The sequence below is a fragment of the Callithrix jacchus genome, chromosome X, assembly GCF_049354715.1.
Source record: "Callithrix jacchus isolate 240 chromosome X, calJac240_pri, whole genome shotgun sequence".
Lineage (NCBI taxonomy): Eukaryota > Metazoa > Chordata > Mammalia > Primates > Cebidae > Callithrix > Callithrix jacchus.
In genome coordinates, this window is record NC_133524.1 from 28191086 (window position 1) to 28205008 (window position 13923).

General features: G+C 32.1%; 1 long non-coding RNA gene across 1 annotated transcript in view; it reads right to left on the bottom strand.

Annotated features, from left to right (window-relative positions):
* Nucleotides 1-205: 205 nt before the first annotated feature.
* LOC144581075 (uncharacterized) overlaps nucleotides 206-13923 on the bottom strand; it is a 65166-nt gene continuing 51448 nt past the window's right edge. Inside the window, exon 3 of the long non-coding RNA XR_013531601.1 lies at nucleotides 206-548. This is a non-coding gene — a long non-coding RNA (uncharacterized LOC144581075). The remainder of the gene's footprint in view (nucleotides 549-13923) is intronic.

A 13923-nucleotide genomic window follows, 5' to 3' on the forward strand; every position in this document is an offset into this window, starting at 1 on the left:
TCAGTATGGCAGTTCAAAATAGGCCCTTGTTAAAGGGCTAGGCTGTATATGTACACAAGACTCATCAAGGCCCAGCAGAAAGTGAATGTGAAGTTTAATGAAGAACAATAATACCAGAGGTCTCACAGTGTTCAAAGACTCTGGGGTTCTGGTCTAGCCAGAGTACTGCAACCCATAGTTACCTTTGAGACAATGTTCAATCATCAAACATATTTTAGTCTTAGACCAATATGTTTATATTGATAAAGAGAAAGAGAAATGGATCAGAAAGATACATGATTTGTAGAAAGGTGTCCCCAAATTCTCAAATTTTCAGAAATATGTCAAATTACAAAGGTAAGATTAGTGGAACCAAATCTGGTTAAATAAAAACAGATATGCACATGGGTATATAATATTTAAGCAGCTAAGGGCCAAATAATAAATAAGTTACAAGTACCAGAGAAATAAAGATTAACTGTCTACCTGGGAATAATGATTTAAACAATGGCTGTCTTCTCAAGAGCATCCATGGAGACATGGAGAAAATGGGGCAGCATCTTTCAAGACTGAAAGAAAATAAAATTTTCAGTTCAGAATACCATGTCTAGAAAAATTATCCTTCCAAACTCAACATGAAATAAGACACATCCACACAATCAACCCTGAGACGATCTGTTCTGGATAACCTGTAATGCAAGGAATACTACAGCAATGTCTTCAGACTGAAGGGAAATAACCTTTCATGGAACTTAAAAACTACAGAGAGGCACCAAGCACACTAGAAAAGAAAATTACGTAGATAAATATAAGTCAATTTTTCTACTGATTTTGAAAAATAACTCAATGTATAAAACAAAACTGATAATATTGTATAGGTGAAATATGTGAAAACAAGACCACAAAGGAAAGAGGATGAAAAGGAAATAGAGTGTTGTGAAGTTAACATTTATGTGGAGTGGTACTAACATAGTTCCAAGTAGAATACGATAGGATAAAGATTCATATGCCAATCCCCAAAGCAACAATTCAACACAGTATAGGTAGTAATCTGGTTATTATGGCAGTATCATGAATTCTCCCAAACTTACATTTTATAACATACTCATTATTTACTGTTTTTGTTTCCAAATAGGCTATATCTCAATAAAAGTACTGTCACCATATGGCTCATACTTGGAACATGTTAGATGCTGAAGAAAAGTATATTAAACTTATGGATATTTAACTTGAAATAAATTAAGTATAATGATAAAAAAGATGCACTCCTTGGGAAGATCATTTGCCTTAACAGAAATTGTTTACCTTAAGCACATATAGATTGAATAAATTTTCTATAAAACAAAAATCTACACAGTCAGAAGTATTTTGATAACTAGTATTTGTAAAGATAAACACTTCTACTGAAGAAGCACAAGCCTATTTCAGCCCAACCACCCTACTGAGAAAAACTAGGAAATCTGGAAGATATTAAAGATATTATTAGAAGGCACCATAAACCAAAGGAAGAAAGCAGACAGACTCTCAGGAGACAAGCTTGTGTAATGAGAACCATTCAAATTTCCTACTGCTTCTCGCTTGAAGGCTTTTGCTGATTTTAAGGATGTGATTGAGGATCCAAGATGCAAAGCAGAATGTTGTAGCTGAGCAGCTAAGCAGCTGTGAAGGCCGTTCAGCAGTTTCATCCAACTGGGAGTATACAGATCAGACCTAAGAGTGCACAAAGGAAATAAGCCAGGGAAAACAAACCAGAGGTTCATTTGGCATACCTAAGAAATTACATCTTGATATTGATATAAACCTAAAATAGAAAACTCCACACAGAACCTGAGACCAGTTTCCAAAGAACTCAATCACTGATTGTGATGAGATGAACTGTCTCAACCCTAAATGCCTCTCAAATGCAAAAGCAAATGCTCATTAGAGAAAGATATAATACCTCAGAAATTTCAATTACCTTTATATGACTTCATACAGAAAAGCCAGGCTGCAATCAAAAGTAGCCACAAAAGCAGAAAGCAAATTGGAAGAAAAATACTTAGTATCAGGCTTGGGATCCATTTTCTCCATTTACTGAGGATGCCTCAGACAAAAAGAACTAGGCCCTGATTTTACACCCATGCAATTTGGAATAACAATAAGATACCACTAAATGCCTATTATATGAACAACAGCAAAAAGTACAGACCATAAAAAGTTCTGGCAAGGTTATAAAGCAAATGTAACTCTCCTACAGTATAATCACTGCAGAACACATTGACATATTCTAAAATAACTGAAAGGCAGAAATATCATGTAATCCAGTCATTTTGTTCCCTGAAATTTTTCCAAGAAAAAATGACATTATTTGTCCATATAAAGACTCCTAGAAGAATGTCCATGACATGAGAAAGGGTGGAGAGCCTGGGCAAGATCAAAGGGAAAAAATACAAGGTTCATAAGAAACTTTGGTGAAGGATGAATGGATATTTACATTATCTTGATTGTAGTATTGGTTTCTTAAGTATACACATCTTAAAACATTTATATTAACTTTAACATTGTAAAGTTTAACTCAATTATATTTCAATAAATCTATTCCAAATGCGCCATATGCACCAAATGTCTCCAAGAAATTTCAGACCATTAAACTCAAAGGAGAAAGTCTGAAGATAGAATACTAAGAAATTTAATGTTTATATGACATATTCAAGATAGATTAATCCTCCAGAAATTGGAAAAAGACTAATTTTAAGCCCAAAAATAAAAAAACTAAAATTAAGATCAATAAATAAATAATTTTAATTACATTATCTTTTTGATGTTGCTGGGTTTTTTTAATAGAGCACAAATTATAAACCCTTGACAACAATTATTTTCTTAAAAGCCAGATATTATCATTACCAAGAATGTAAAGAGGATTATCACTACAGATCCTTGAGATATAATATTTTAAACAAAGTTATGTTGATAAATTTAAAGTTACATGAAATCAATAAATTCAATAGAAAAATAATAAGCTTAACAAGAACAAAAAAATTTAGGAAATCTCAATAATTCTGTATCTATTTAACAAATTATACCTGTAATTACATCCTTCCTACCAATGATTCTACATGCTACTGCTTAATGACCTACACTCTTCACCATTATAAGAATGCCAACCTTGCACAATCTTTTCCAGACAAAAGAAACACTTCTCAATTATTTTAAGACTGCTATAAGCTGTGCACCAAAATAATATCACAAAGAAGATATTAAAAGAAAGAAAAATCAACGGTTTATAGTGAAGAACTAGAGAAATGGAGCACTATCTTTCCAATGCTGAAAGAAAAAAAGAAAACTGTCAAAACAGAATTCTATATGTAGAAAAATTATGCTTCCAAACTGAAAGTGAAATAAGATATTCAAACCTGAGACAATTTGCCACTGGGAAAACTATAAAACAAATAGTGCTAAAGGAAGCCATTTAGGGTACGGGAAGATAACACCTTACAGAAACTATTAACTTTAGGAAGGAGTGAAAAATCCTGAAAAGGAAAATATGTGAATAAATATATAATATGATTTTCTATTATTTATTTAAATGATAACTGAGATCAATTATAAATGTATCAAATGTACAGATATTTAACTTGATATAAATTAAGTACAATGATTAAAAAAAAACAGATGCACTCCTTGGGAAGATCATTTGCCTTAACAGAAATTGTTTATCTTATGGACATATAGATTGAATACATTTTCTATAAAATAAAAATTTATAGACTCACAAGTATTCCAATAACAAGTATTTGTAAAAGTGAACTCTTCCACTTAAGAGGCAACAGCCTCTTTCAGCCCAACCATCCTGCTGAGAAAAACTAGGAAATCTGCAAGATACTAAAGACATTTTTAATAATGTTCTACTTCAGCCAAACATCACAGAAAACCAAAGATCCCATCTTCAATCATGCCATCAAAATGCACCTACACCATTATGTTACTAGTTAACCCAAATTGCTATCACATATGATCCAACAAAGCCCAGTAGGAAGCTGGTACTTTCATACTTGCTGGGTGGTAAAGAGCATGCCCTTAATCACACCACTGCTGTGAAAAGAGAGCGTGTGGGAAATCTGGACTACCTCTCCCTGAGAATTAATGAGATACTGCTCCCCTCCCTGCTGGAGTGCTATCAAAGGAGGCTAAGTGGAGATAACAGCTCATGGTGAAAACTTATTTTTAAAAAAGTCACTCTATACATTATCAGTGAAGTTCACGTGAGGAGCTATAACCTGACACTCTTACTTTCTCCACCAGGGAGGAATGAGTGGAAGCCTAGACAGGGACAGAACTCCCAATCTCACCCAGGAGTAACCAGGAACATCCCCCATTCAGGAGTCAATGCAGGCAAAAGATGGAGCACTCTTTCACAATCACCTGGCAATAGAGGTAGTGCCTTCACCTTTCCCCTGCTTGTGTGGTACAGAGGAGCTAATTACTGATATTGAAGGCAGAAAAAAAGAAATTACCCAATCAGAACAACAGAGAGGGAATAGAAGGGAGAAAAAAAGGAACAAAATCTCAGGGACTTGTAGGACAATAAGAAAGGTTCTAACATTCCTGTGACTGAAATCCCATAAGGAGTGAATAGAGTATAGGGCTGAGAATACTTTAGGAGAAGATGCCTAAAACTTCCCAGTTTGTCAAATGAAATCTACAGATTCAGGAGCTTAGTGAAAATTAATTAGGATAAACCTGAAGAAATTCATCCCAAGACACATCATAGTCAGACTTCCGGAAACTAAAGACAAAACAAACTCACTGAAAGCAACAAGAGAGGAATTATACCTTGCCTATAGAGAAAGTATAAAAACATTCAAATTAGGCTAAATTTATCATGTTTCTCCTAGGGAAGCCAGAATCAAGACTGCATTTTTAAAATGCTGAAAGAAAAGAATGGTCAACCCAGAATCCTATATCCAGTGGAAATATTCTCAGAAATCAAATGTAAAGTAAGACATTCTCAGATGAAGAAACACTAAGAAAATTTATTGCCAGCACAACTACCCTAAAAGAATGGCTAAAAGTAAATTATCTAGACAGAAAAGAATGATAAAAGAAGTAATCACGGAATATCAAATAAGAAAGGCCAAGGTTATCAAAACACAGGTGAATACAACAAACTAACTTTCTCCTCTTGAGCTTTCTAAATTAAGTCTTTCACTTTAAGTAAAATTTATAACATTTTCTGATATGGATCTCAAGTGTGTAGAGTAAATATTTAAGACAAATGAATTGAGGGGAATAAAGATATAACAGGAGATAAGGTTTCTTACACATTACTAAACGTGGTAAAACGATGACAGCAGATTATGATATCTATCTAACCATCTATCATCTATCTGTTGTTCAAAGTAATCTGTAAAGGAGTAATGCAGAAATGTACATTCAAATACACTACAGATAAATAAAAGTTGAATTAAAAAAATTCAAACACTCATAGGCAGACAGACAAGAGAATACTGAGAAACAAAATCAGAGAGAACAAACAGAAAAAAAAATTAATGGTACACTTACGTGCTAACACATAGATAATATTAAATGAAAATACCCTATATATACCAACTAAAATACTGATATTGGCTGAGTGAATTAACAAAAAAGTGACTTAATTATATTTCTGTCTACAATAATTTCATGTTAAATATAATGATATAGGCAGATTAAAAGTAAAGGATGAAACATAAGGAAAAGACAAATATTTAAGGTGATGGATATCCCAGATGCACTGATTTCATCTTTGCAAATTATATCATGTATTAAATTATCACATATACCCCCAAAATATGTGCATCCATTATACATCAATGAAAATTTTAAAAATGTAAAAAAATCAAAGGATGGGGGAAAAATATCCCAAAAATAATCAAAAGAAATCAGGAATCACAATATAAACATCAGATAAAGCAAAATTCACAGCAAAGAAAACTACAAGAAACAAAGATGGACATTATATAACAAATGGTCAATCCAAAAGAATATATAGTAATCTTAAAGATGTTTGCACCCAACAGAGCTACAAAAAATGAAAACAAAGCTGATGCAATTGAAAGGAGAAATAGATTAATCAACAGTAGCTGGAGACTTCAACCTCCCTCTCTTAACAATTGATAGAACTACACAGAGTCAACAAGGATTTTAAAGAAAATAACACCATCAACCAACAGGATCTAACTGTCAATTACAGAATACTGCATCCAACCATAGTAGCGTACAAATTATCTTCCTGTATACATGGAGTATACATCAAATTAGAGCATATTCTGGTAAATAAAATAAACCTCGACAAATTTAAAAGATCTAAAATCCTAAGAGTGTGTTCTCTGACCACAAAGGAATCAAATGGAAATCAGTAACAAAAGCATTAACAGCAAAATCAATAAAAAATTGCAAATAAAACAATGTACTTGGAAATAATCCATAGGTCAAATAGATACTGCCAAGATTTTTTTTTAAATCATTGAAATTAAGGAAAAAGAAAATACAACATATCAACATGTAAAATAGAAAACAGAAACAGAAAAATAGCATATTAAAGAGGAAAACTTTTCAATTCATTTATGAAGCTAGTATTAACATTATTTCAAAATTAGACAAAGAAATACCACAACAAAAAACATACACCTACAGACACAAAATTTTAACATTATACCAGCAAATAAAACTCAGTGATATATAAAAGGTTTACAAGTTGGTTTAACTTGAGGGATATAAGGTGTACACATACAAAAAAAGATAACCATGGAAGGTGATGGATATATAAATTTGTTTGTAGCAATCCTTTCACTGTGGATATCAAAATATCAAGTCATACAGGTTAAAACATACAATAATAATTTTAAAAATCGATCAATGAAATCTACCATATTAGCATGCTAAAGAATGAAAATGACATGAACACAGCAATTGATGAAGCAAAATCAATTAACCGAATTCAATACCCATTTTTTTATAACAACTTTCAGAAAGAGAAAAGTAGAGAACTTCCCAAATTTGATAAAGAGCATCTGCCAAAAACGTACAGCATACATTATACATAATGGTGAAAATCGAATGCTTTCCTATTAAGTTCAGGAATAAGGCAAGTAGTTTACTTTCACCACTTTTATTCAAAATAGTGCTTGCTGGTGATCCAAGGAAATAAAGCAATAGGAGGCATATAAACCTAAAAGGAAGAAAGAAAACTACCTCTTTTTGCAGATGACATAATGTCTACATAGATGATCCCAAAGAATCTATTGGAAAAAAAAAACAACCTTAGAAATAAGAAGTAATTGGATGGATGTGGCAAGTCATGCCTGTAATCCCAAAGCTTAGGAAAGCCAAGGCAGAAGGACCACTTGAGGCCAGAAGTTCAAGACTAGCCTGGGCAACAGAGCAAGACCCTGTCTCCACAAAAAACAAATTTAAAAATTAGCCAAGCACAGTGTCAGGAGCCTGTAGTCCCAGCTACTTGGGAGGTTAAGAAGGGAGGATTGCTTGAGCCCAGAAATTGGAGATTACAATGAGCTATGGTTGTACCACTGCTCTCCAGCCTTCAGCAACAGAGCAAGACCTGTCTTTAAAAAAAAAAAAAAACTGACATCAGCAAGCATTTTGGATACAAAATAAACATAAAATCAATTATATTTATTTATACTAATAATAGATGTGTGGATACTGAAATAAAAAAATAGAATTTACAATTGCTTCATAAATGAAATACTTAGAAGTAAATATAGCAAAACATGTATAGGCCTTGTACGCTAAAAATTACACAACATTGATGAGTGACATCAGAGAATATCTAAACAAATAGACATACTATGCATGTGAATTGGAATGTTCAACAGAGTAAATTTAAATTCTCACAAAAGTAAACTACAGGTTTAACACAATTCCTAAGTAAGTAAATTTCAATAATATTTATTGTAATTATTGAGAAGATTATTCTAAAATTGATATTGACAGGGAACTAAACTAGAACAACCAACAAAATTTTAAAACAGTAAAATATGTTGGAGGACTCACTTCACTCACTGTCAAGATGTATTATATACCTATAGCAATCGAGATAGTATGGTATTCATAGTGAAATGGACACACAGATGAATGAAAGAAAAAGAATCCAGAAATAGTCCCATACAGTATGGTCAACTGATTTTAGATAAAGCTCCAAAAGCAATTCAATTGAGAAATAATCTTATATTTTCAAAAATTGTGCTACAGCAATCAGCCACAGGACAAAAATTAAACCTCTATCTAAACTTCACACCTCATATAAAAAGCAACTCAAAATATATCATAGCCATAATTATTTTTATAAAAACTATTTGAAAACCTTCAGGAAAGAAGTAGAATAAACACATTCAGGACATTGGGCTAGGAAAAGAGTAATTAGATTTGATACCAAATATCAAACTATATAGTATTTCATACAGAAAATTTAACATACAGTAAAAAATAAGTATATATGCAAAAGAAGGAATAAAAAGGATTAGCATCTGACCTTTCATCTGTATTTTTCCATTTACTGTGGATGCTTGGGACAAAAGGAACTATGACTTGGTTATATCCATGCATTATAATGTGACAATGAGATTACTACTGCATACCCACTAGGAGGGCTACAGTTAAACATTCTGACCTTAACAAATGCTATAAAGGATGTAAATCAATTGCAATATTCATAGTGCTAGTAATGTATAAAATGGTACAATGTTGCAAACTAATTTGTCATATTATAAAATAGCTCAGAAATACACTATTCTTGTAATCAAGTCATCCATTCCTTGAAGTTTATCCAAAAAAAGGAAAGTGTATGTTCATGAAAAGACTTGTACAAGAATGTGCACAGCATGGGAAAGGGAGGAATGCCGAGGCAGGATCAGTAGACAGGCGATACGCATGTGCACAAGGAAACTTGAAAAGGTGGGTGGAATGCATATTTACATTATCTTAATGATAGTAGCTGTTTTACAAATATATATATATCCTAAAATATATACTGTTTATTTTAAAGTTGCAGAGTTTAAGTCAATTATACCTCAATAAAGCATGCATGAGAGGCACTAAAATATCTGTTTAAAGGAAAATTTACAGCATTAATTTTACAAACAGAAATGCTGAAAATTTAAGATCTCACAGTCTACCACAAGAAATTTAAAAAACAGAATTATTAATTACTAAAAATAATTGAAGACATGAACCAATAAAATTAAGATCTATTAATAAAATTTTAATAATTTTAAAGAAAGCATAGACAAATCCCAAAGATTTTATCTTAAATAGAATAAAAAATTGACAAATCTCTTGCAAAATTTATCAAGAAAAATAAAAGACACATGTTACAATATCAGAAATCTAGACAGAAACATCACTACAGATCCTGTAGGCAAATATATAATACTGTAAAGAAATTTATGCTATAAATTTTAAATTTTATGAAATGATAAAAAATTTTTAAAGCCTAGAAATTCTCAATTGTCCTGATTATTAAATAAATTGTATCTATAATAAAAATCCTTCCTAACAACTAATTCCACATCCTAGTATCTGAATTCCTGATCATTTCCATAAAATGAGAAATAACACTAATCTTGCACGAACTCTTCCACAGACTAGAAAAGCATTCCTCCAAATGTTCTAGGAGACCCTTATAAATTTTACAGCAAATTTATCAGGAAATCAAAGGTTTATATCCTGCCAGTTCAATTTTATACCCCTCTAATAACCTCATATTAATATACAATATAGTGACTTGCTATGTATTTAACTTGCGCTAAGTATTAAACACATTTAATAAAATAATTGCTAATTTACACTCTGTATATATATGTAGGTGCAATGCAAAGTTCATTTGTTAAAATACCATTACAATTATACTAAATGCAAAATTATCATATATTAAGCCTGTGGAAGTGTCATGCATCTCCACTTAAATCTTTTATGTTCTATATATTGCTTGTTACTGATAAATTCTGATATTTACTGTATTTATATAAATCACTTCTCATATAGAGCATGTTTTGTCAAAACATGATATTATTATATGTTACATAATAGCTCCAGACAAAAAATATTTTGAAATAGGCAATACAATTATCACTTAATCATTCTTCATCAAGAGGTTGGTGTTTCTCATTACATTTCTCATTTAAATCACAAGTAATATCAGATTAGCAAAAATAATAAACCATCTTATTTGAGAATGTGCTTATTTTTTAATTTTTGGAAAATACATGCAGATATCATTATGTTTTAAATATGAAATAAATTTTTGGCTTTTTGGCTTTCATTGTTTTTCATACCAGCTACATATTTTTTATTTTGCTTTTCTTTATTGCTAGTGTCAGCTAACTAAATTCTTTTTATTTGCCTAAATGGAATAATTTAATTGAAATTTTTGAAATATTTTCTTAGTAAACTATACATTTGACATCTATATGAAATATTAAATAATATTAATGAAATGAACGAATGTATGTCAACCAAAAGCTTAACTTCAAAAAATGTGGAATATGAATCCATGCACAGTGGTTTAAATGATGGCTGCCTTCTCAACAGAATCCGAACTGGAAAAATGATACAGCATCTGTCCAATGCTGAGAAACAAGATAACAATTTTGAACCTAAAATCATAAAAACAGTTTCTAAGCCAGAAACAGATCCAAAGGTAAGGGAGGAACATCTTTTTGTTCAGAGGCTTAAGTACAACCTTTCATTAATGATACTGACAGAGGAGGATGCCAAGGGAGGATGCCAAGGCTAAAAGATGAAAACTTGAGGAAAAATCTAAACAAGGGTATCAGAAGCTGCACATTCCAGTGAAAATAGACTTCACAAAATGAGTCCAGTCTTGACAAAAAATAAACAGTAAAACAACAACAATAAACCAGATGAGGAATAAATCTCAAGATTTAATATATTATATTACCTAATATGTCCAATACTTAACAACAACAAAATAAAAATTCCAAAACTATGAGACATCAAAAAAAAGAGGAAAGTGTGACAAATATATAGAACACAAGACAAACAACAGAGACTGCCTGTGTAGAGATTAAAATGTTTGACTAGCAGACAGGCTCCAAAATAGCTATAAAAAATATGTTTTAAAAATAAAAGGAAACCATGTTTTAAAATTAAAAAATATGTTAGCTTAAAATCTGTGCATTTCACTGAATATGCAATTGCCTCATTCAATAAAATGAAAGGAAAAAAATGAATAATTATCAAGTTTTCAATAACATGTTTAAATAAAATGTGACAAGCCACAAATAAAAGGCAGAGATAAAAGGAGTTTTTCTGCTGTGAGGTTTCATTTACGTAAATTAGTACTTTCTTTACTGTAAGTAGACCAAGATAAGTAAAGGGTTCATATGTCAATCCCTAGAGCAACCAGTAAACATAACAAAAAAAAAGTACCAGGTAATATTTTGGTTACCAACGTAACTTTTAAAATTACCACAAAATTTATATTCTATAATATATTATATATTTGCTTGTTTGTTTTCCACTGGTCTGTGCCTCAGTAATGTACCTCTACCATGCAATTCATATCTGGCACATGTTGGGAACTGAGGAAACACTTAGGCAATCAATGAAAAAATAATCTAACATAAAGCAAATAAAGACAGGAGAATCGCTCGAACCCAGGAGAGGGAGGTTGCAATGAGCCAAGATTTTGCCACTGCACTCCAGTCTGAGCAACACAGCGAGACTCTGCCTCAAAAAAAAAAAAAAAAAAAGAGAAAAGATATACTTTTCAGAAAAGTATATGCCTTTTAAGAAAATTTTTAATATTATTGATATAAAGATTGGGTTAATTAGGCATAAGAGGAAAAACAAACTTATTTCAAAAAGGAGAATACATGGAGCTATTTTCAGGAATGACTGAGAAGCTCTATCAGACAAACCATTCTGCTGAGAAAAACTAGGAAAGCTGAAAGATATTAAAGACATTATTCAAAGGCACTACTAACCCAAGGAGGCAACCACTTGATGAGACAAGATCTTAAAAGACAAGCCCAATGGTTGAGACCCAAATTTGGAACCTCTTTTCCCCAGAAATATATGCTAACTCAAAGGAGGTGATTGAGAAGCCAAGATATAACTGCAAAGCTGTAGTTTAGAAACTATGCAGCTGAGAAGCGATTTTAGTAGTCTCAAAAACTCAGGGAACACATATCAAAGCTGAAAGTGCACCAAGGAGAAAGAAAAAGGAGACAACCCAGGGTTTCATGTGGCATCCCTGAGAGTCTATGTACTAAATGTTGATAGGAGCCAGAAACAGAAAACATCTCACAAAACCTGAGATGTAGCTTCAAAAGGAATATCCCTGATTGCTATGACAGCTGCCCATATGCTAACTGCCTCTTAGAAGCAAAAGCTCACTAAAAAGAAAAAAATTTTTCAAAACTTCCAATTATTTCTATGGTATTTCAGACAGAAAATCCAGCATACATTTAAAAATAACCATATAGGCAAAAGCATAAATGGGAAACAAAAGATTAACATCAGGCTTGTAATCCATTTTCTCCACTTACTGGGAATAACTTGTAAGGAAAGAGTGATGACTTGCATATACCATACAATTTAGAACAACAGTGAGATACCACTGAACACCTATTATAAGAGTTACGATTAAATATATTGACTAAAACAAGTCCTGGCAAGTATGTAAAGCAACTGTGACTCTCATAATATTGGTAGGATGTAAAATGGTATAATTATATTGCAAAACATACTGACTTACTCTAGAACAACTTTAAAGTACACTTCTCACATGATCCAGCCATTCCATTCCTTGAACCTTATCCAAGAAAAATAAAATTATACATTCACAAAAAGACTCATACAAGAATTTCCATAGTATAGTTTTAAGTTGGGTATGTATGCTTCCAGCTTTTTTCCTTTTGGTTACAATTGCTTTGACTATTCGGATTCTTTTTGGTTCTGTACTATACTATAAAGCTAAGGTAACCAAAACAGCTTGGTACTGGTACAAAAACAGACACATAGACCAATGGAATGGAATAGAAAACTCAGAAATATAAGCCACACACCTACAACCATCTGATCTTTGACAAGACCAACAAAAACAAGGGATGAAGCAATGGACATTCAATAAATGGTGCTGGAATAACTAGCTAGCAATATGCAGAAGATGGAAGCTGGACTCCTACCTTTCATTACATACAAAATTTAATTCAGAATGAATTAAAGATTTAAATGTAAGACCTCAAACTATAAAAATCCTGGAAGACATCCAAGGAAATACTCTTCTCGACATCAGCCTTGGCGAAGAATTTTTGGCTAAGTCCCCAAAAGCAATTGCAGCAAAGGCGAAAATAGACAAGTGAAACCTAATTAAACCAAAGAGCTTCTGCACAGCAAAAGAAACTACCAACAGAGCAGGCAACCTACAGAATGGGAGAAGATATTCATAAACTATGCATCCAACCAAGGCCTAATAACTGGAATCTATAAGGAATTTAAACAAATCAACAAGCAAAACACAAATAACCACATTAAAAAATGGACAAAAGACATGAAGAAATACTTCTCAAAAGAAGACATATACACAGCTAACAAACATATGAAAAATTGCTCAGCATCACTAATTATCAGAGAACTGCAAATAAAAACCACAATGAGATAATGTAACACCCAAGTCAGAATGTCTGTTATTAAAAAGTCAAAAAAACAACAGATGCTGGCCAGGCTGTAGAGAAAAGAAAACACTTGTACACTGTTGGTGAAAATGTAGATTAGTCCAGCCATTGTGGAAAGCAGTCTGGAGATTTCTCAAAGAACTGAAAACAAGCTAGTATCCAACCCAGTATTCCTATTACCGGGTATATACTCAAAGGAAAATAAATCATTCTACCAAAAAGGACATGCATTCACATGTTCATCGCTGCACTATTCACAATAGCA